This window comes from Rhincodon typus, chromosome 2, assembly GCF_021869965.1.
Source record: "Rhincodon typus isolate 14 chromosome 2, sRhiTyp1.1, whole genome shotgun sequence".
Taxonomy (NCBI): Eukaryota; Metazoa; Chordata; class Chondrichthyes; order Orectolobiformes; family Rhincodontidae; genus Rhincodon; species Rhincodon typus.
The window spans coordinates 80,598,145-80,618,510 of NC_063333.1; positions in this window are offsets into that span (position 1 = coordinate 80,598,145).

Here is a 20,366-nt window from a genome sequence, read left to right on the forward strand (position 1 = left end):
GCCTCTCATAATTTTGTATTCCTCAATCAGATCCCCCCGTCCGCCTCCTCTGCTCCAAGGAAAACAATCCCAGCCTATACAGTCTCTCCTCATAACTGAGATTTTCCATTCCAGGCAACATCCTGGTGAATCTCCTCTGCGCCCTCTCCAATGTAATCACACACAGTATTTATTTTGTGGTCTAACCAATGTTTCATCAGTTGTAACTAACCTCTTCAATATATTTAGTCATCTTTCCAAAAAAAAATTCAATGAAATTTAGTCAGACAGGATCTCCTTCAAAAAAATTGTGCTGACTATCCCAGATCAATCGCTGCCTTTTGATTTTGATTCATTCTGTCCACATGTTTTCCAATAATTTCCCTACCACTGACATCAGGCTAACCCGTCCATAATTTCCTGGTCTATCCCTGCTGTCCTTCTTAAATAAAGGAACCATATTACACTAACCTCCCATCATCTGGCACTTCACCTGTGGCCAGCGAAGTATTAAATATCTTTGCCAGGGCCCCAGTAATCTTCTCCCTTGCCTCCCATAGCAGCCTGGGATGCATCTCATAAAGCCCTGGGGATTTGTGCACATTTATGCCTACTGAAACATCTAATACCTCCTCCTTATTAATCATAACATATTCTAGAGCAGCACAGTACCAACTGAAATCCCCAGCTACAATGTCTTTCTCCTCTGTGAATATAGATGAGAAGTATTTATTTAAGATATCACCCATGTCCACCGGCTTCATGCACAGGTTACCCCTTTGGCCTCTAATAGGTCGCATTCTTTCCCTGATAATTGTCTTACTCCTAATATACATAAAAATACCTTGCATTTTTCCTCGATCCCATCTGACCCTTCTTTGCCTCCTAATTTCCTTTCTAAGCAACCTCCTACACTTTCTATAGTTTTGAAGGGCCACCGCTGTTTTCAATCACTGTACCTTACATATGCTTCTTTCTTTTTCTTTACCAACCTCTCGATATACCTTGACATCCGGGGTGCCTTGAATTGGCTGCCTTTGCCTTTCACTCTTAGAGAAACATGCTGGCCCTGAATTCTCACTGTATTATTTTTGAAAGATTCCCACTTTCTAAGCGTTGACTTACCTGCAAGAAGTTTCTCCCAGTCTATAATTGCCAGATTCTGTCTATTGATAGCAAAATCAGCTTGTCTCACTTAAACATTTCATTTCTGCACTATCCTTATCCCTTTCCATAATGACTTTGAAACTTACAGAATTATAGTCACTATCCCAAAATGCTCACCCACTGAAACTTCAACTCCCCCATCTCTAGTAGGACTGTCTGCATACTGGCAGAAAGAGTTGCCCTGGATACAATTTAAAAATTCCATCCCTTCTGATCATTTCACACTAAGATGATGCCAGTTAATGTTAGCAAAGTTGAAATCCCCTATAACTATAACCCTATTTCTCTCACAGTTTTCTGTGATTTGCCTACATATCTGCTCCTCTATCTCCCTCTGACTGCTGGGAGGCCTGTAGTGTAATCCCAGCAGAGTAATTTGCCCCTTTTTTGTTTCTAAGTTCTACCCAGATGGCTTCTTTTGAAGACCCTTCGAGGATGTCTTCCCTCGTTGTTGCAGTGATGATTTCCTTTATCAATAATGCAATGTCCACATCTCTCTTACTTACCCCTCCATTCCTTCAACCATGTCTCAGTGATCGCAACAATATTGTATTCTCACGTGCTGATCAATGCTCTAAGTTCGTGTGCCTTACCAGTCAAACTCCTTGCATTAAAATAGATAAAATTTAGCTTTCCAGACCTCCCATGTGCCTAATCCTGCCCATGTCTTCTTTGCCTACTGTTCTAGTATTCCTTCTACATCTGATTGGACCTTGTCCCCATCTTTACATCTTCTCTGTACCACAGCCCCCTGCACCTGTATTTGCGACTACACTAACAACCTCCCATCAGGATCTACACACTTTACAGAATGAATGAACCTTTCTTGACAGCTATTGAGAAAACATGGCATTCAATCATGGGCTAACAGTTGTTCATTAAAAGTAGCCAGCAGACATCCTCAGGGGGTTGTCTGCTTTCACTGAGAAGTTGTACAGTCAAGAGACAGTGGAACTAAGATTTCTCTTTACATTTGGCTGAAGTTATAGCAGTGAACGGGGAAAATTTCAGAAGAATTCCACAGCTTATTGCTAACAAACAATTGTTTCTTTCTAGCTGACATCGCTAAGCTGATGGCAGCATCGGAAGATGAGCCAGGACCCCGTCGGTCAATGTCCAGCAGAGGAGGAGGAGGAGGAGGTACAAGACACGTACAGTGTGACCATCTCCAACTCGGAGGCAGCGGACACTGAAGCAATGGCACCAGTGGTGCAAGAAAACTGAGCACATTGACAGGACCCCAGGGACAATGTCAGTTGGCAGTGACTGGACCAGTAGAGAGGGTAAAGTCTACAGAGAGGGAAATATGAATTTTCAAAGCTGTTTCAGTTGTAGTAAAACCAATTTAATATTAATTTGTTCAGTATTTGACCATATGTGCAATTTATTCAGTAATCCAAGATGGCGCCAGAACATGGCGACATTACACACTTTTCACTCTACCTAGTTACAAGTGACAATATTAAATAAATCTAAATCTATTTTGGTGCTATGCCCAGCAATCCTCTGGACACAGATAGCATGCGCTGATCAAGTTCAACAGAAATATTGCGAAGGCGTGAAGAAAATATTGAGAGTGATAAGTGGAAAAGCAAAGCAGTATCCCTGCCTAACTTTGTGTCATACATGTTTTACAGATTGGAAACCATTTAAAAGTCATACACAAGTTTCTTGCCATTTCACCTGTTCAAACTGGTTTATGATCAAGTCAATGAAATTACATACGAGCAGACCATCTGGCAAACCTCCTAAAAAAAAGGGAGGTACCCAATGTTTTCCATGAAGTGTCTGACTAGCCCTGCTAATAAATATCAATTATCATTAACATGTTGTCTCATTTTTTTAATTTCCAAAATACCCTATCTTTTTCATTATGCTTATGAGGAAGGCAGCAGCAATGTTGAGAGCTGACTGAGTAATTATCCAAGTTCCACTAAACGTCACATTTACAAGGTTTAATATTCATGAAACGTTGATAGCTGTTATTATTGATATAGTCAGACAAGTGTTATTTGCATATGGAAATGAAAATTATTTTACATGCAAATTAGTTTCAGTTATTTGTTTATGACGATGATGTAATTGACTTTTTTAAAAAGGTGAATGTTTGTAAACACTTATGATGAGCATACTGTTGCTCTGCTTTGAAGTTGATATTTAAAGGGACCTCCTGTAGATTGGAAAAAAACAGCAAGAGATCCATAGTAGTACTAATAATCAATTTTATAACATTGAATGGTCTCTTGAAATATGGTCTTCTATCAGGAACAGTAAATGCACATTAAACTTTTGAAATGTCAGCAGAATTTAATCCTTTTTTTAATATTGTAACATATGACTAAACTCTATGCCATTCTATGACTCTATGAGTATCCTGTCATAATTCAAACATTTAATCGAAGAGATGACTAAGATATTTCTTATGGAATTTAGGGAATTCCTCATCAGCATCAACTCAAAGTGGTAAAAGCTCAGTTGGCTTCACTGCTGCCATAGATATGCTTAGGATCAGATTGTATAAGCTGAATACTAAATAACTGAGACTGTTTAGGATTTCATTTGAAATGAGTCCCACAGTACTTTGCAGTAACCCCATGAGTGTATAGTCAACACCTAAAAATGTAGCTTTACACAATGGCTATATTTAGACCTGTATTATTCACCTAGGGAATGAGTTTGAATGAGAACACAGCAACACTGATTTAGTTGCTATAATTTTTTTTCTATTTTTCAAATAGACTTTTTTTATGTTTCATAATGGAACAAGTAATAAGGCCAAGCAGTAAATGGAGGGTTTGAATAATTTTATTCATACTAAAAGAAAAATTTATACTTTTTAACGTATTTTTATTCTGCAAAATACTTTCAAAATTTATTATGTTTAGAGTTAGACCATTATGGCAGGATCCCTCCAAGGATGTTTATCCTCTTATGGTATTTTTACCTATGAGACTTACTCTCAAATGTCATTATTTCAAGAATGTCTGAAGTGAAATGTTGCCTTGGTCACTGAATTTTGATCGGGGAGGCCTCAACTGTTTAAAAATCCTTCAGGAAATTGCTGTGTTTTATGGATGAAAATTGCATTCTTAAGTTTTGCCAGGCACAGTGTGAATTATACAGAACTATTAGTGTTTATTTGAAAGATCTGGCAGGATAATTTTTTGATGCTTGCAGACGTTTACGAAAGGTAAATGAAATGGGTGTACATTTTGGAACTCAGTGATGGGATAAATTCAAACCTGCTGGTTATGCGAAACAATTGCCAAAATTCTTTACAAGAAATATTTTCTCTGTAACTGGCAATCTGTTTTGGTACAGCATTCCTTCAAATGCTATTGATAAAATAGGGAGAAATCTAATCAAATGCTCTCAAAATTCAGAATCTAGTAACCAAATTGATGTTTGGATTCTGGGTCGGCAAAATTTCTCTAATGGGAATTATAGCTATAGTTTGCCATCCTTCATTGATAACACAACTTCTTTGCAAAATACATATATGAAATCACTGAAATAGGAAGTGAGCTTCACAAACAATTTCCACAACTTTGTGCACTTTTGTCCGAAAGATGCAATTAGTTACTAAATGGGGGGAGGAGCAAAGTAGTGGGGAGGGAAATCAGGCTACACATTTACAACTACATTAATTCAGCATAATCAATATCTATGGCTAACACAAACCAGCATGCATATGTTCCATGCAGATTTCTTCATTTAAAATGCCAAGTACAGAGCCAGACACATTCACAGCCTTCCATCTAATCTACTATGTACTGTCTTGAATGCTCTCAAGAACACAGTACAGTTCTATCATTGTTATCGTTTGTTTCCCACAGTGGGAAATGAAGTATTTTAATCAGTGTTTGTACCTATCTGTAAATGACCTGAAATGTTTCTGATGAATTTGATAGTTTGGGTTAAGTGGCCAATACCTCATATTCTTTGATATCAAACGAAATATTCACAAAATCACTTAATTCTCGGAAGGTTATTTCTTTCTGAGAGGTTGCAAGGAACTGATCAAACGTACTGAAAAATGTTCTTGCCTGGTATGAGTCCAGAAGCAAACTTATGACACTACAACAACACAGTGAAATTGTCCTCAGTGAATGATTGCCTTTGAAAACCATTTTATAAAAACATTTGGCTGAATATGAACACATGAAGATAATGGACCAGAAGTGACTGACTGGCACATGAGCAACGACAACTTGCATTTGTATAGCAGCTGTAATGTAGCAAAATGTCCCAATACATTTTCACAAGTGTTGTCAATAAAAATTTGGATCTCAACTGCATAATGACAGATGACCAATAGCTCAGCTGGCGAAGCATCTGAAATGAGAGAAAGGTAGAGAGATTGAGGAAGGGTATCCCTAGATTAGAGACAAGGTAGTTGAAGGCACAGCCTCCTTTGAAAGTGTGACTAAAATCAGCAAGTTCAATGTACCAGAATAGAAGGAGCACTAGATACGTTGAAGGCTTGCAGGCCTACAAGAAGTTGCAGAGTTAGGGAGGTGCAAGGTCATGGCGGAATTTTAAAAGAAGGATCAGATTGTAAAACTGAGCCATTGCTGGACTGGGAGCCAGTGTAAGTCACGAAGTATGGGGCTGATGGGTGAACCGGCTTTACTGCAATTTAAGATATGAACAGTCAAAGTTTGGATAAACACAAGTTTATGGAGGGTGAAAGATGGGAGGCTAGACAGGAAACCAATGTTTTCTAGAGGTTGCAAAAGCCTCACTTCAGCAGCAGATCAGATGAGACAGGGCCAAAGTTAGGTGGAAATCAAAGTGTGGAGTTGGCCATAGGTGGTTTTAATGGCAGCATTGATGTGATTGGAAGCTCAATTCAGGATCAAATGTGGCACCGAGATGGTGAATGAGCTGAGTCAGCTTCAGACATTTATTAGGGAGCGGGATGGAAGCTGTGATCTAGAACGGAGATTGTGGCAAAGAACAAATATGAATGTTCCTTCTTCTTGATACCTTACTGGAAAAACTTTCCAACCATCTGACACCAGTTTTTGGACAAAAGGTGTGACAAATCAAAGACACTGGAATGGTCAAGAAAGGTGGTGGTAAGATAATGGTGAATACTGTCAGTATACAAATGGAACCTTGCATTATACTTCCAGAGGATGTGTCCAAGAGGCAGTAAGATGATGAGAAATAGAGGGGGTGAAGGGTTGGTTCAGGGGGGCCGCCAGAAAAAAACAGTTCAGAAGCAGAAAGAGAAGCCGTTGAGGTAGAGAGATAAACAAAACCCAGCAAGAAAATTCCCCACCCAGCTAGACGATGGGAGAGAGAAATGAGAGGAGATTCGTGTGATCAACTGTGTCAAGAAGTGTAGACAAGCCAAAAAGGATAGTTTACCCTTGCAATGATTATATCAGATGCCATTTGCAACTTTGACAAGAGCCATTTCAGTTCTGTGACAGGAATGGAAACCTAATTGGAGAGAATCAAACATGTCTTCCAGGAAAGATGGGCACAGATTTGAGACACAACAATACATTGAGAATCTTTGGGAAGAAAAGAAAATTGGAGATGGTCAATAGTTGTAAGGACAGAAAGTTCAGGGTAGCATCTTTTAAGGAGTGTTGATGGCAGATTTGAATGAAAAAGTAACTGAGGCACAGCAAAGTTAACAACAACAGCTAACATGGGAACCAGCAAGGAAAATTGAGGGATCATTGGTTTATTGGGAATAGGGTGTGGGAAGGTAAGCGTAATGAACAAAATGAGCTTACAGAGAGCATAGTGGCCATAAAATAGAATCTAGAGAGTGGATTGGGGGTTCAAGGCTTGGACAGTGAGGAACATTCAGGAAAGTTTGATTCAATGGGCTAAGGAAAGGGAGAGAAATGATAGAGGCAGCAAAATAGACTATTTCAATCTTTGTGACTAAGAAGTCTGAGCTTGTTATTGGAGGTGATAATGGAGGAGATAGGTGAGAGGGATTTAAGAAAAAAGATTATGGTGGAAGAGGGAAGCTAGTGTTAGCTTAGCTTTCTAGGATGATTTTGAGTAGTGAGCAGTTTTGACAAGGTAGAAGAGGTTCTAATCGTGTTTAATGAGGTTCTACTAGATTGGGAAGTGATTGGATAAGTCAGTTGTCTACTGTAGATGTTCACATCATGTTTTTTGGAGTTGAGGACCATATGGGGAGAAGGACAAGGGTGAGATAGTTGTAATGGCTACAATGAGGAAGATGGAGAAGAGCTGTGGTTGAACAGATCAGCAGCTGCAGAAACCATATGATGAATGCAGGGCTGAAAGCAAAATAGCTGAGAGCTTGAAAGTGCAGTGGTATTTGAGGGAGAATTTTATGTGGGATGGGCACAGAAAGAAGTATTTCTGGGGAGGACAAGAGGTAGCAGGGTGTAGAACAATACAAGTCAGTGATCAGAGATGGCCTTATTTTGTGACAGACATGACACAAGTCATGAGAGCATGTGACATGGCAAGGTCAAGGGGACAGCCATGAAAATGGGCAGGGTAGTTTACATTGCAGGAGACACTTAGGGAGAAAAGGAGGGCCATAAACTTAGAACAGGCAGAGCGTTAAGTTTAATCATGGAATCAAGAAAAATTGAAAAAGTCAAAGGAGGCTATTTGGCCCATTGTGTCCATGGAATTCAAAACAAACATAACCAGCTATTTTCCGGCTTCCTGCATTTGGTCTGTAGCAGGCCATGGCCCTTTAAATAGACATCTAAGCATACCTTAAATTTGATGAAAAGTTCTGCCTTTACCATCCTTTCAGGCAGTGAAGTCTAGATTCAGAAAATTCTCTGAGTGAAACATGATTCCTCAATTTCCCTCTCATCCTTCTAATAATTATTGTAGGTTCATTGCCCTTGGTTTTTGACCCCTCATTCGAAGTAAATGGATCCTACTTATTCAATCTAGAAATCTCTTAATTTTATACAGCAGATTTATGTCACTCCTCAGCCTCTTGCAACTTCAGCCTATCTAAGATTTTCTCACAGCTAAAATTCCATGATCCTGGCAACATCGTCATTAATCTTTGCTGCACCCTGTTTAAGTACTCACATCCTTTCTGTAACACAGTATTCAGAATTTTACGCAGTGGGCAATATAGTATTGTGCATGGTCCTAGTGTAATCTCCCTGCTCCAATATTTCATGTTTCAAAGCATAGAGTGTTTCATATGCTTGCTTAACAAGTTTATCAATCTGTCCGACTGTCTTTAAGAATATATGGAGATGCATTCCAACAGCTGTCCTTTCCTGAAAACTACTCAGTATCTTTCCACTTATTATGTATTCCCTTGACTTGTTGCCACTCCCAAGATACATTTACGTGGATTGAATCAATTTTCCAACTTTTTGTCCAACTAACCAAACAACTCCATCTCTCTGCATAATTTCCTTGTCACTATCAACCACATAACTAATTTTTACGTCATCTGAAGCTTCTTTATCAAACCCATGTGTTCAGTTTAAGTCCTTACCATGAATTTTAAACAGCCCTGGGGAAATTGCAACTAATGCTCATAAGGAGGGAAGGCTTCAGCTGGTCCTTTGAGGATTACAAGAGGTTACAGAGGGAAATTGTAGAATTATTTAAAGGTGAGTTAGGCCTGGGATAATGGCAGGAGAGGAGAGATGAGAACAGAAAGTAAAAGGAGACATGTGATATAGGAAACAAACACAGAGAACTCTGGAGAAGAACAGTCATTCCAGAGTCAACATTAATTTTGTTTCTCTCTCCACAGATACTGCCAGACTTTCTCCAGCATACTCTGTTTGCTTCAAATTTCCAGCATCTGCAATATTTTTCTTTTATTCAACATGATAGAGGGACAGGAAGGGATAAACAGAAAATACATAAAACAAGAGAAAAGGAGAAATAGAAATGATGGACTTGGATCTGAAATATAGGGAAACTAAGCCAATGAGCACAATTATGATAAATCAATTCTGAAATAAAGGTGTTCCTTCTCACTGTCAATCTTTATGTCATCTGTAAACTTCTTTATCACAGCCCTTACATTTCAGCTTAAATCGTTCGTTTGAATTACACAATACCCCAATAAATAGGGAATAGAGAAAGAGGTGCTGCCTACTCCCTCCCTCCAAACACCTCACCACATCTACCCCCCTCTCCACCAGCACCAACAGCTGTGCCACCCACTTTCATCTCACTCCATCCCTCCCTTTCTCCCACTCCATCCCTCCCTTTCTCTCACTCCAGGAGAAGGCAGCCCACAAAAGCACAGAAAGGACTTCAACAAGTGGCAAGGTGCCCAACATTAGACACCTTTGCTCCTACAAGGAGAGAATCCTGTCCCTTGCAGGAGAAGATTAAGAACATTCCTCTAATGATGTCAAGAAATCCATGTCCAGCCAATTGAGTAAATAACACTATTCATTCCACTGCATTTCTTGCACTAAACCCACTGTCACTTTTTTTTTCATTCATTCACGGGACATAAACATTGCTGGCTGGCCAACATTTATTGCCCATGTCTAGTTTCCCTTGAGAAGGCGCTGATGAGCTGCCTTCTTGAACCGCTGCAGTCTTCCTGCTTGAGGTTGGCCCACAAGGCCGTGAAGGAGTGAATTCCAGGATTTTGACTCAACAGCAGTGAAGGAACAGTGATATGTTTCCAAATCAGGATAGTGAGTGGCTTAGAGGGGAACTTGCAGGTGGTGTTCCCATGTGTCTGATGCCCTTGTACTTCTAGATGGAAATGGTCATGGGTTTGGAAGGCGCTGACTAAGAATTTTTGGGAAATTTCTGCAGTGTACCTTGTAGATAGTTTTGAGTGTTGGTGGTAGAGGGATTGGATGCTTGTGGATGTGGTGCCAATCTAGTGAGCTGCTTTATCCTGGATGGTGTTCAGCTTCTTGCGTGTGTTGGAGCTGCGCTCATCCAGGCAAGTGGGGAGTATTCCATCTCATTCCTCACTTGCGCCTTGTAGATAGTGAACAGGTTTTGAGGAGTCAGGAGGTGAGTTACTCACCACAGCATTCCTAGCCTCTGACCTGCTCTTATAGCCACTGTGTTTATGTGGCGAATCCATTTGAGTTTCTGGTCAATGGTAACCCCCAGGATGTTGACTGTGGGGGCTTTAGTGACGGTAACACCATTGAATGTCAAAGAGCAGTGGTTAGATTGTCTCCTATTGGAGATGGTCATTGCCTGGCCTTTGCGTGGCACAAATATTACTTGCCATTTGTCAGCCCAAGCCTGGTTATAGTCCAGATCTTATTGCATTTGAACATAGGCTGCTTCAGTATCTGAGGAGTCATGAATGGTGCTGAACATTGTGCAATCATTGGCAAACATCCCCACTTCTGACCTTATGATGGAGGGAAGGTCATTGATGAAGCAGCTGAGGGTTGGGCCTTGGACACTACCCTGAGGAACTCCTGCAGAGATGTCCTGGAGCTGAACTGACTGACCTGCAACAACCACAACCATCTTCCTATCTGCCAGGAATGTTCCAACCAGCAGTAAGTTTGCCCTCTGATACCCATTGATTCCAATTTTGCTAGGGCTCCTTGATGCCACACTCTATCGAATGCAGCCTTGATATCAAGGGCTGTCACTCTTACCTCCCCTCTAGAGTTCAGTTCTTTTGTCCATGTTTGAACCAAGGCTGTAATGAGGTCAGGAACTGAGTGGCCCTTGTGGAACCCAAACTGGGCGTCACTGAGCAGGTTATTGCTGAGCAGGTGCTGCTTGATAGCACTGTTGATGACACCTTCCATCACTTTACTGATGATTGTGGGTAAACTGATGGGGCAGAAATTGGCCGGGTTGGATTTGTCCTGCTTTTTGTCTCTGGGACTTCCCTGGGCAATTTTCCACATTATCAGTCAGATCCAGTGTTGTAACTCTACTGGAACTCTACTGGAAGCCTTCAGTACTATTGCCAGAATGTTATCAGGGCCCGCAGACTTTGTGGTATCCATTTCCTCCAACCCATTTATTGGTATCGTGTGGAATGAATCGAATTAACTGAAAACTGGTATATGTGATGCTGGGGACCACTGGAGGAGATCAAGATGAATCTGTAATGAAAGATTGATTTGAGTGCTTCAGCATTTTTTTTTACTCCGATTCATTTCACACCATTTCTAACGATTGGCTGTGATGCTTTGTCTTTCTTTTGTCCTGCGGATACCAGCAGGATTACCATCACTTCCAAATGGCTTGCACTGCCAGAAGCCTCCTCCTTGACTTTGGAGGCAGAGAGTACCACGGCTACAGAGGAAGCATCAGCAGAGCTTGCCCCTGCACCTCCAACAGCTCAGCTCCTAATACTTGATGGCAGAATGTTAGGGAGCACAAGCTAATGAGCACGTCTCTATGAAAGCTCCACATTTGGCTGGAGAATAAACGTCCTGGGCTGCTGGCACTCAGAGGACTGTCAGAGACCAGGGCCCTGCTCTGGCTCAGGCAGGATAGGGCCCTGCGCGATCGGCAGTAAGGGATTCATCCACATATACAGGGAAGAACAGGAGTAGCAGACAGGGATGTGGGAGGGAATGGCCCTCATTACCCAGACACTGCAGGACTGCAGCAATTATGTATGCAAGCATCTGACTGCCTTCATGGACAGGTTGGCCGTAGCCATGGAGACCCAGGACCCATACCCTCAGGGTTTGGTGGAGAGGCAAACATCTGTCCTCTATCACACTAGACATTTGTCCTCAGGATCGAACACATGGGGACAGGGGGAATGGGGATCTTGACATGCACTCCAGGTACCCCTTCCTCACAAGGAGACACGGCAACGCCAGGGGCACCCAGCCAGAAGAGGAATCACACACAAGCTCCTCACAATCCTCCTCTCATTCCACTCTAGAGCTGACCCGGTCCCCTCTCTCCACCCTGCCTGGACCCCAGCCCCCCACCCACACACCCCCCAACTCCGAGTCCTTGGAAGTTCAAGCCGAGGAAAGTCTACTTGCCTCTTGGAAGACCACCATGTCTGGGCCACGCAGACACAAATGCCCCTATGGTCATCCAACCAAACCTTCAGAGCCAATGGGCTCCCGCTTTCCCAGCTGTGGAACCAGTAAATACAATAAGTAGAAAACATAGGGAGCAAATACACTAGGATGGCTGGGGTCCCTGATGGTCTGTATCTTGTACAATGCATGGGGCTGTGTGTAATGCTCTTTCCCTTTGAAGGTCCCCTCTACAGTGGGTATGCAGCTCCCTCCCTCACAAGTCCAGTCACTTATCCTGCCCACTTCAGGTTCCCCTTGAACTTCCCCTAGTTCAAGATTCCCCACTAGTGGAAACATCTTCTCAATATCTAATCTGTCAAGTCCCCTCAGAATCTTGTAAGTTTCAATAAGATCATTCCTCATTCTTTGAAGCCCTAACAAATAAAGGCTTAACCTCAAGCCATTCTTGAAAAGTCAACACCTTCAACCTTGACGTCAACCTAGTGAAATTATTTTGAACAGTCTACAATGCCAGTATATCCTTTGTTAAATACAGGGATCAAAACTAAACATGGTACTTTAGCTGTGTTGTCACCAATACCAGTTGTAACAAGACCTCCCTATTTTTAAGTTCCAAATCCTTAGCAATAAAGACGAAAATTTTATTTACCGTCTTAATTACTGGCTGCACCTGCATGCTAATATTTTGTGTTTCATGCACAAGAACATTCAAGATCACAAAAGAACACACAAGATCTTCTGTGCTGCACTTTTATGGAGTCCTTCATCATTTAAATAATTGTCTTTTTGGTTCTTCCTGACAAAGTGCATGCCTTCACATTTTGCTATATTGAAATCCATCTGCCTAGTTTTTGCCCATTCACTTAAGCTAGCCTTTTCCCCTTGCAGTTAGACATGTCTCAAAGTTGCAGGAGAATAGTCCTCACCAAAATCCGTGGAAGCATCAATTAGTGTTGCTGGAAGAGCAGGTCAAAGGCAGTCTCTCATACTAGTCCAGGGAATTGGCCATGGGATCATTCTTGTAAACCTCTGGCCCTCCTCCAAAGCCAGCAAACCCTTCCTTAGACATGGGGTCCAAAACTGCTCACAATATTCCAAATGCAGTCTGACCAGTGCCTTATACACCTTCAGTAATACATCTCTGCTTTAGTTTTCTAGCCCTCTTGAAATTAATGCCAATCACTGTAAACATATCAGTACAATATAACAGTATCTTATATTCTTAAATAGTAATGCTGTAATTCTAAATACTTTTACATATTAATAACTCATTTTTATAAAACACTTAAATTGTACTTTATTTTTAGGTTGCATGTGGCCTGTGGTTAAAGATGTTTCCTCTTCCTCCTTAACCATCTGCCCCACACTCCAATCCACCTATAGATTATGCATCACCCACACTTCGCTATCCAAATATCCCCAATGTAAGTGTGTCTTGAGAAAATGTTTCCTGATTTTATTCCTAAATAGCCCAGTTCACATTGTAACATTATATGCCCTTTTTCCTTGATTTCTCCACCAAAGGAAGTAGGTTCTCCATATACCACAATCATTACAAATTATTTTAATATTTTAAACATTTTAATCAGATCACCTCTCAATCTCTGATACTCAAGGAAATAGTTTATGCAACACGTCCTCACATTTTATCTCTCCAAGCTGCGGTATCATTCTGATTCTGCAGTGCACTCTACTAAGGCCAGTATATCCTTCCTGAGATGCAGTGAAGGCAGCACTCCAGAAAACGGGTGCAAACTCAGTCAATTTATTAATGGGACACCCGTTCTCAATCAGCTCACCTTTGGTCCCACTGCTAAATTTGTGGGGCCTATTTAAAATACATGTCTGGCAATTACCTAAAACAGGGGTATGACCTTATAAGAACACTAATATGGAGGCTTTTTGAAGGATTGCTGTATAAATGACAAATATCAGGCACAGTCAGGATTCTTTAGAGGTGCTGTAGCCATGAACTGCCTTTAAAGAACAATTTTCTAATGGAGCCAGGAGACACAGGATTTCCCCAATGAACTCCATGGTCCTGACAATTAACCCCACTCCCCTCATTCAAACCAAACCCAAAGTTTACCTTCAGCCATCTGCTGGTGATCCAGAATTCATTTTCCTCATGCTTGTGCAACAGGAACCAGTTACCATAACATTGGATAAGAGGTCCAATGCCCAAATTTGGGAATGGCTGAATTTCTATTTGGATATTGACCGGTCATGGAGCACCCAGACTTCACACAAATGCTAGAGGCATCCATCATGTCCTAAAGGCAGACGATCACTTTGAAACAGCCTTTTCCATTCAAGTTCCTGAAAGTGACACTGAAGTTCAGCATGCTGGTTACTTTCAAATCTATTAACAATTTTTGCTAATATTGTCCACAGATTATCTGGAATCATATGCCACACCATTGTTGTTTGCTTATTTTTACATATCTTATGAGAAAGTGCTCACAGGCATCATGCTAAATCTACTCTGCCTAAGTGTTCATTTTTATGGTTTTCTCCGTCTGGTCCTCCTCAATGTCAGAGCTGATCTTTGGTATGAAATGTATCCTACTGTCACCATGGTGGCATGAAAATAAGATTTCCAATAGGTTCCAAAACCTCAGCCATATGTGTTAAATGCACTCCCTTACATAATGGGGAGGAGCAATTGTTGGGCTATAACCTGGTGTCATGTGATTTCTCCCTTACATAAGAAGAACTGATGTAAGTTGTATATTCAGGACCAAACTCTTTTTGTCGTGAAGAATTCTATGATTATTTTAACATTTAATTATGTTTAGTATGAATGAAATACTTCTACGTTGAAGCTTCATTAACTTAAGTGTGTTGTTACTTGATTTACCAAAATTGTCTCTAACAAGTTCATGTCACTCTATCTTTACTTTGGTAACAGAGCAATATTTCACATATTACACAGCTTGCTGCAATTCCTCTGATTGTGCCAAAGGTAGAGGCTCACCCAAAATAAATGAATGAATGGCGAGGGCATAGTTCAGGCACGTAGAGCCACAACACTACATGGCATCACTTATTAAAGTGTCTAACTTTATGCAAGTCAGTGTTTTTGTACAATATATTGCAGAAGTAGGCAATATCAATTTACTCTGCTGACTATATGATTTACTGTATGTGAAACTCCTGCAGAATTTTACCACGTATATGTTTTATTATGCTGTCAGGGTCTGGTTTTTTTTCTGCAAAGGCAATATTATACAGTGTCTCATGCAATCCTCATTCAGCTGTAAACTGATCAGGCCAGGCCTTGTTTTACAGCAGAAGCATCTGTTGAAGTTGACTCTGGAGTCATGTGTGAAAGGAAGACTTATGCTGTAAAATTGCAGCAGGATCTTCATTTGTGCCCCGCTTACTGCTTCTAACCACAATAATTTCTCTTTGAAAACTACATTATCTCTAGCTACATCTAATGTTCAGGTTTTCAAGTTGTTTCTTCCAAGTAGAAGTCACTAACTCTTTCTATCCACCTGAAATCAAGAAGAATGTTAACAAGTAAATCAATGAGATTCGGGATAAGAAAGTTAAGTGTGGTTATTGTAGGGGATTCGGAGAGCATCTTTTGTAAGCAGGAGCAGGAGACCTAGATGATATGTTGCCAGCCTTGTGCCAGGATGAGGGACATCTCGAACCAACTGAAAAGGATACTGGTGAGTCGGGGGAGGATCCACTTGTTGTGGTCCAATTGCACAGCAATGGCTTAGCAAGAGAACCTGCTCCAAGAGTGCCAGGAAGTTGGAGCTAAAATGATGAACAACATCTAATTAGCACAGGGATAACCAAGTTGGGGAGGTGTACAGTTGACCGAAGACTAATTTGTGAAAGGATTTAATTTCATGGATCATGAGTATTGCAACAGCAAGGAACTGTACCACTGGGACAGCCCTTGCCTGAGCTGAGCTTAGACCAGAATCCAAGAGGAATAGATAAATAAGACAACCACAAGAATGTGTGGTATTCTATGAGGAAATATTGAATAGACTGGGTCTATACTCACCCAAAGTTAAATAACGAGAAACGATCTCGTTTAAACATACAAAATTCTGACAAGGTTTGGTAGAGTCAATGCAGGAAGGAAACTGTCCCCTAGTTAGGGGTCTAGAACCAGGGGACACAGTCTCAGAATATGAGACCCAGCCATGATGAACTGAGATGTAGAGGGGCTTCTTCATTCAATGGTTCAAGCATTGTAGATATCCTGTTTGTCATTTTCAGAAGTTCTCATGATACAGGAAATATCCCTTTAGATTGGAAAATTGTATGCTTTTTTAAAAAGCCATGGCATTATTGTCCAGTTAGCCTAACATCCATTGTCTACAAATTATTTGCCCGTAATTGAAGATGGGAGCTGCGAAATTCAGATCCATAACAAACCCTAGAGATATTATCCTGTTGAGATGGGTTAGGGTAGGGACCTTGTCTCCGGCCGCTTCCGGTATTGCCTGCATGATGGCCCATGCTGAGTAGGGTACATCTGCTATGTGCACCAGTAACATGTGAAGTGGTGTTATCATGACAGCACTTGACCTTGCCAACTAATACAATGCTCAATTTTTGCCATTGGACCACACAGGTCCACTGGGTGAATTTGCTTGTTACTCACCAAAGAATAAGCCAGAGACAGGGAAAAATGTCAGTTAGTGCATTGTGCAGTGTGTTTAAGTGGTGTGCCTCCTGTAGCTGAATGGCTGGAGATGTGTGGATGCAGTGGGTTCCAGTCATGACTTGGCATCATGCTAATGTGCCTGTGGGAAGGTGGAATATTCTTGGATCACCAACATAAATCCTGAGTGCTTGTGGGTGCTGCTGGGTGAGTAATGGAGTTGTGTGCATTGAGCAGCCACAGAAGTTAGTGGAATGATGGATGCGAGATGTTATGTGAAAATGCATTCACTGAACATGACCAACCACTTGAGGTCATTAGATTTCTTGCGGCACTAATGCCAAGCCCTCAGCTTAAGCCTCCTCAAATTTACCTCCCTGGCTACCTGCTCCCACTCTTTTTTGATGCTGATCCTTGAGACCCCTCTAGTATTCCCACATTCTCACATCATCCTTATTCTATCCATCTCCACCACTAATGCTTGCAACAAAAGTGACTTTGGGGCACTGGTGTCTCCATAGTGTTTTTATTAATAACTTAAATGATGGCATAGAGAGGCATGTCTTCAGGTTTGGCAATGTATATGCTAATAACATGTGGTACTCCAGTCCGGACCTTCAAGACAGTCTTTCCATCTCAAAGGGAGGCTACAATGAATCACAGAAGGTTTAATTCGTAGAATCCCTACTGGCGCAGAAAGAGACCACTCAGCCATTGAGTCTGCACAAACCCTCTGAAGAGCATCACAGCCAGACCCTGCACTCCCCCCTACCCCAAGTCTTCATATTCACTATAGCTGGCTCTCCTAACCTGCATACCTTTGGGCTGTAGGAGGAAATCTGAGCACCCGGCAGAAACCCACACGGAGAGAATATGCAAACTCCTCACAGACAGTCACCTGAGGCTGGAATCGAACCCGGGTCTCTGGTGCTGTAAGGCAGCAGTGCTAACCACTGTGCCACTGAATAATATTTCTGCAATTGTAAACAAAGAAAATGGGAACACTATCATTTTCTTACATTAGGATATGCTGCTCAGCTGTCCGTGAGAACTGAGGCAGCCGTCAGCGCAGAACGTATTCAGCCCAAAGGAAGTGACTGCACCAAATTTGCATGCTGCATACCTCTATCTGACATTCCAAATGTTACATAAATTCTCACCTGGGATGGCTGAATGCTTTTAGTAATTACAACAGAGCCAGCCTGGACCTGTGACAGACAGATCATGCATGATGATTCTGTTTGAATTCTTTGAAAAGGAGGCTAAGGTACTGGACAGAAGGATGTCTATGAATTTATGTATTGGACTTACAGGAGATATTTGAGTCCATCATAAAAGACTGTTAAGTAAAGTTAAAGCTCACTGAATTGAGGGTATTTATTGACCTCTTTAGAACTTTGGTAGAATTACAGCAGACAGAGAGTTGGAAAATAGACAGCTTTCCCAACTGGCAGCGTACAACCAGTGGCCTGTGTTGTTGTCTTGACTAATTAGTGCATTTATTACCACCTTACATTATGGCATGGAGAGCCTTGCCTTCGAGTTTGGCAATCTGACAATCAAATGTTCCAAGCAGTGAAAATGGAAACTGAACATTATGAAGAGATATTAACAGATTAAGTAAATGGTAAAAGAAAACTTTAACAAATGGATTTCAATATAATGAATGCACCACACTCCATCACACACCCACCAGCAGTTCCTGGTACTCAGCATTTAAGCTTTACATCGAGATACACCTCTTCATCTATTTTCTACCTAAAAGGGATAGATCAGAGTACTTTCAAAAGGGTGAAAAGCTAGAAGTAGTGGAGGTTAGGAGAGAGTTAAGGATCAATGTGCATAAATCACTAAAATATAATGGACTGGTAGAAAAGTCAAAAAGGCTCATGGAATATCTAACAAACTAAACGTTAATAGGTTATTAATCATGCTACAAGTACACAGCATCCTGTATACCTGGACAGCTGTGAACATTTCTGAATGTTACACCTTAGGAAGGATATATTGGCCCTTGAGGAAGTGCAGCATGTGTTTACTTTTAAGATACAGGTTACATCATAAAAAAAATTACATAAATACAAATTGTATTTCCTGAATTTTATTTAGATTAAAGGATGATTTAATAAGTGTTTTCAAGATATTAGTGGGAAACAGATAAGGTAAACAGAGATAAACTGTTTTTGCTGATTGGGAAATCTCAGCTCAAGGGAACATGGCGTAAGAAGGTCAGGAGTGAAACTCGAAAATACTTCTGCAGACAAAGGACGATAAGCATTTAATGTTGAAATATAGAACTCTCTCTTTAAAACAACAAATAGCAGTTGTTGTTGGGTTGGTCATTAATTTAAATCTGTAATTGACAGATTTCTATTAACTCAAGCAATTTATAAATATAGGAAAGATGGCAGAATGGAGATAGGTCACAGCTCAGACGTATCTCATTAAATGGTGGAATAAATGGTATATTTCAGTTCCTGTGCTCTGATGTTCCCATAGTCTGACGACAAATTTAAAAAAATTAAAGTTAATCTACCAGGTGCAGGGGTGGATACTCAAAGACACTGTCTATTTAATCCTTTCAACACAAAGTAATTTTTAACAACCATGGGTTTCAACCCAATGGCAGAGTTTGAGATCCTGTACTCACAGCATTTATGCTACGAGTGAGCTAATTTCAAAATGGCACATGAACTGTCATGATTAGGTTACAGGAATGGAAAACCCAGGGAAGTTTTCCTTTTGAATCAGCTTCCTCAATTTAACTGCATCCAAAACCATTCAGGTAATCATAAAAATTATCGTCAAAATCAGATAACTTGTTTATGTTAAATAATGCAGTTCCAATCCTATCGCTGTTGCGGGAGGGAAGAGAGGAGCTGAGGGCGGAAGTGCAGGAGATGGTTCGGACTCGGTTGAGAGCCCTGTTGACATCAGTGCTGGGGAAATCCTCAGTTGAGGAGGAAGGTGGACATTTCGGAGGCTCCCTTTTCGAAGTTGGCCTCATTGGAATATATGCAACGGCGATGGAGGAACTTGGAGAATTGAATGGAGTCTTCACAGGAAGCTGGGTGTGAGGATGTATAGTCCAGGTTAGCTGTGGGAGGGGATGTTTATAGTGGATTTTAGTGGCCAGTCTATTGCCAGAAATAGAAACAGAGACATTAAGGAAAAGAAGGGAGGAATCAGGGGTAAACCAGGTGAATGTGAGGGTGAAGTGGAAATTGGAAGTGAAATAAAAGAACTTTTCCAATTCCGGACAAGAGAGGGAAGCAGCACCAATGATATCATTGATATATTGGAGAACAAGTTGTGGGTGGGGACCAGAATAGGATTGGAACAAGGAATGTTCCATATACCCCACAAAGAGACAGGCATAACTGGGGCCCATGCAGGTACCCATGGCCACCTCTCTGACCTGAAGAAAATGACAGAAATAAAAGAGATGTTGTTCAGGGTGAGGACGAGCTCGGCCAAGCAGAGAAGGGTGGTGGTGAGTGGGGACAGTACGGGCCTTTGCTCCTGGAGGGAACAGAAAGCCCTGAGACCATCCTGGCGGGGGATGGATGTGTGAAGAGATTGCATGTCCATGGTAAAGAGGAGGCAGCTGGAGCCAGCAAACTGGAAATTCT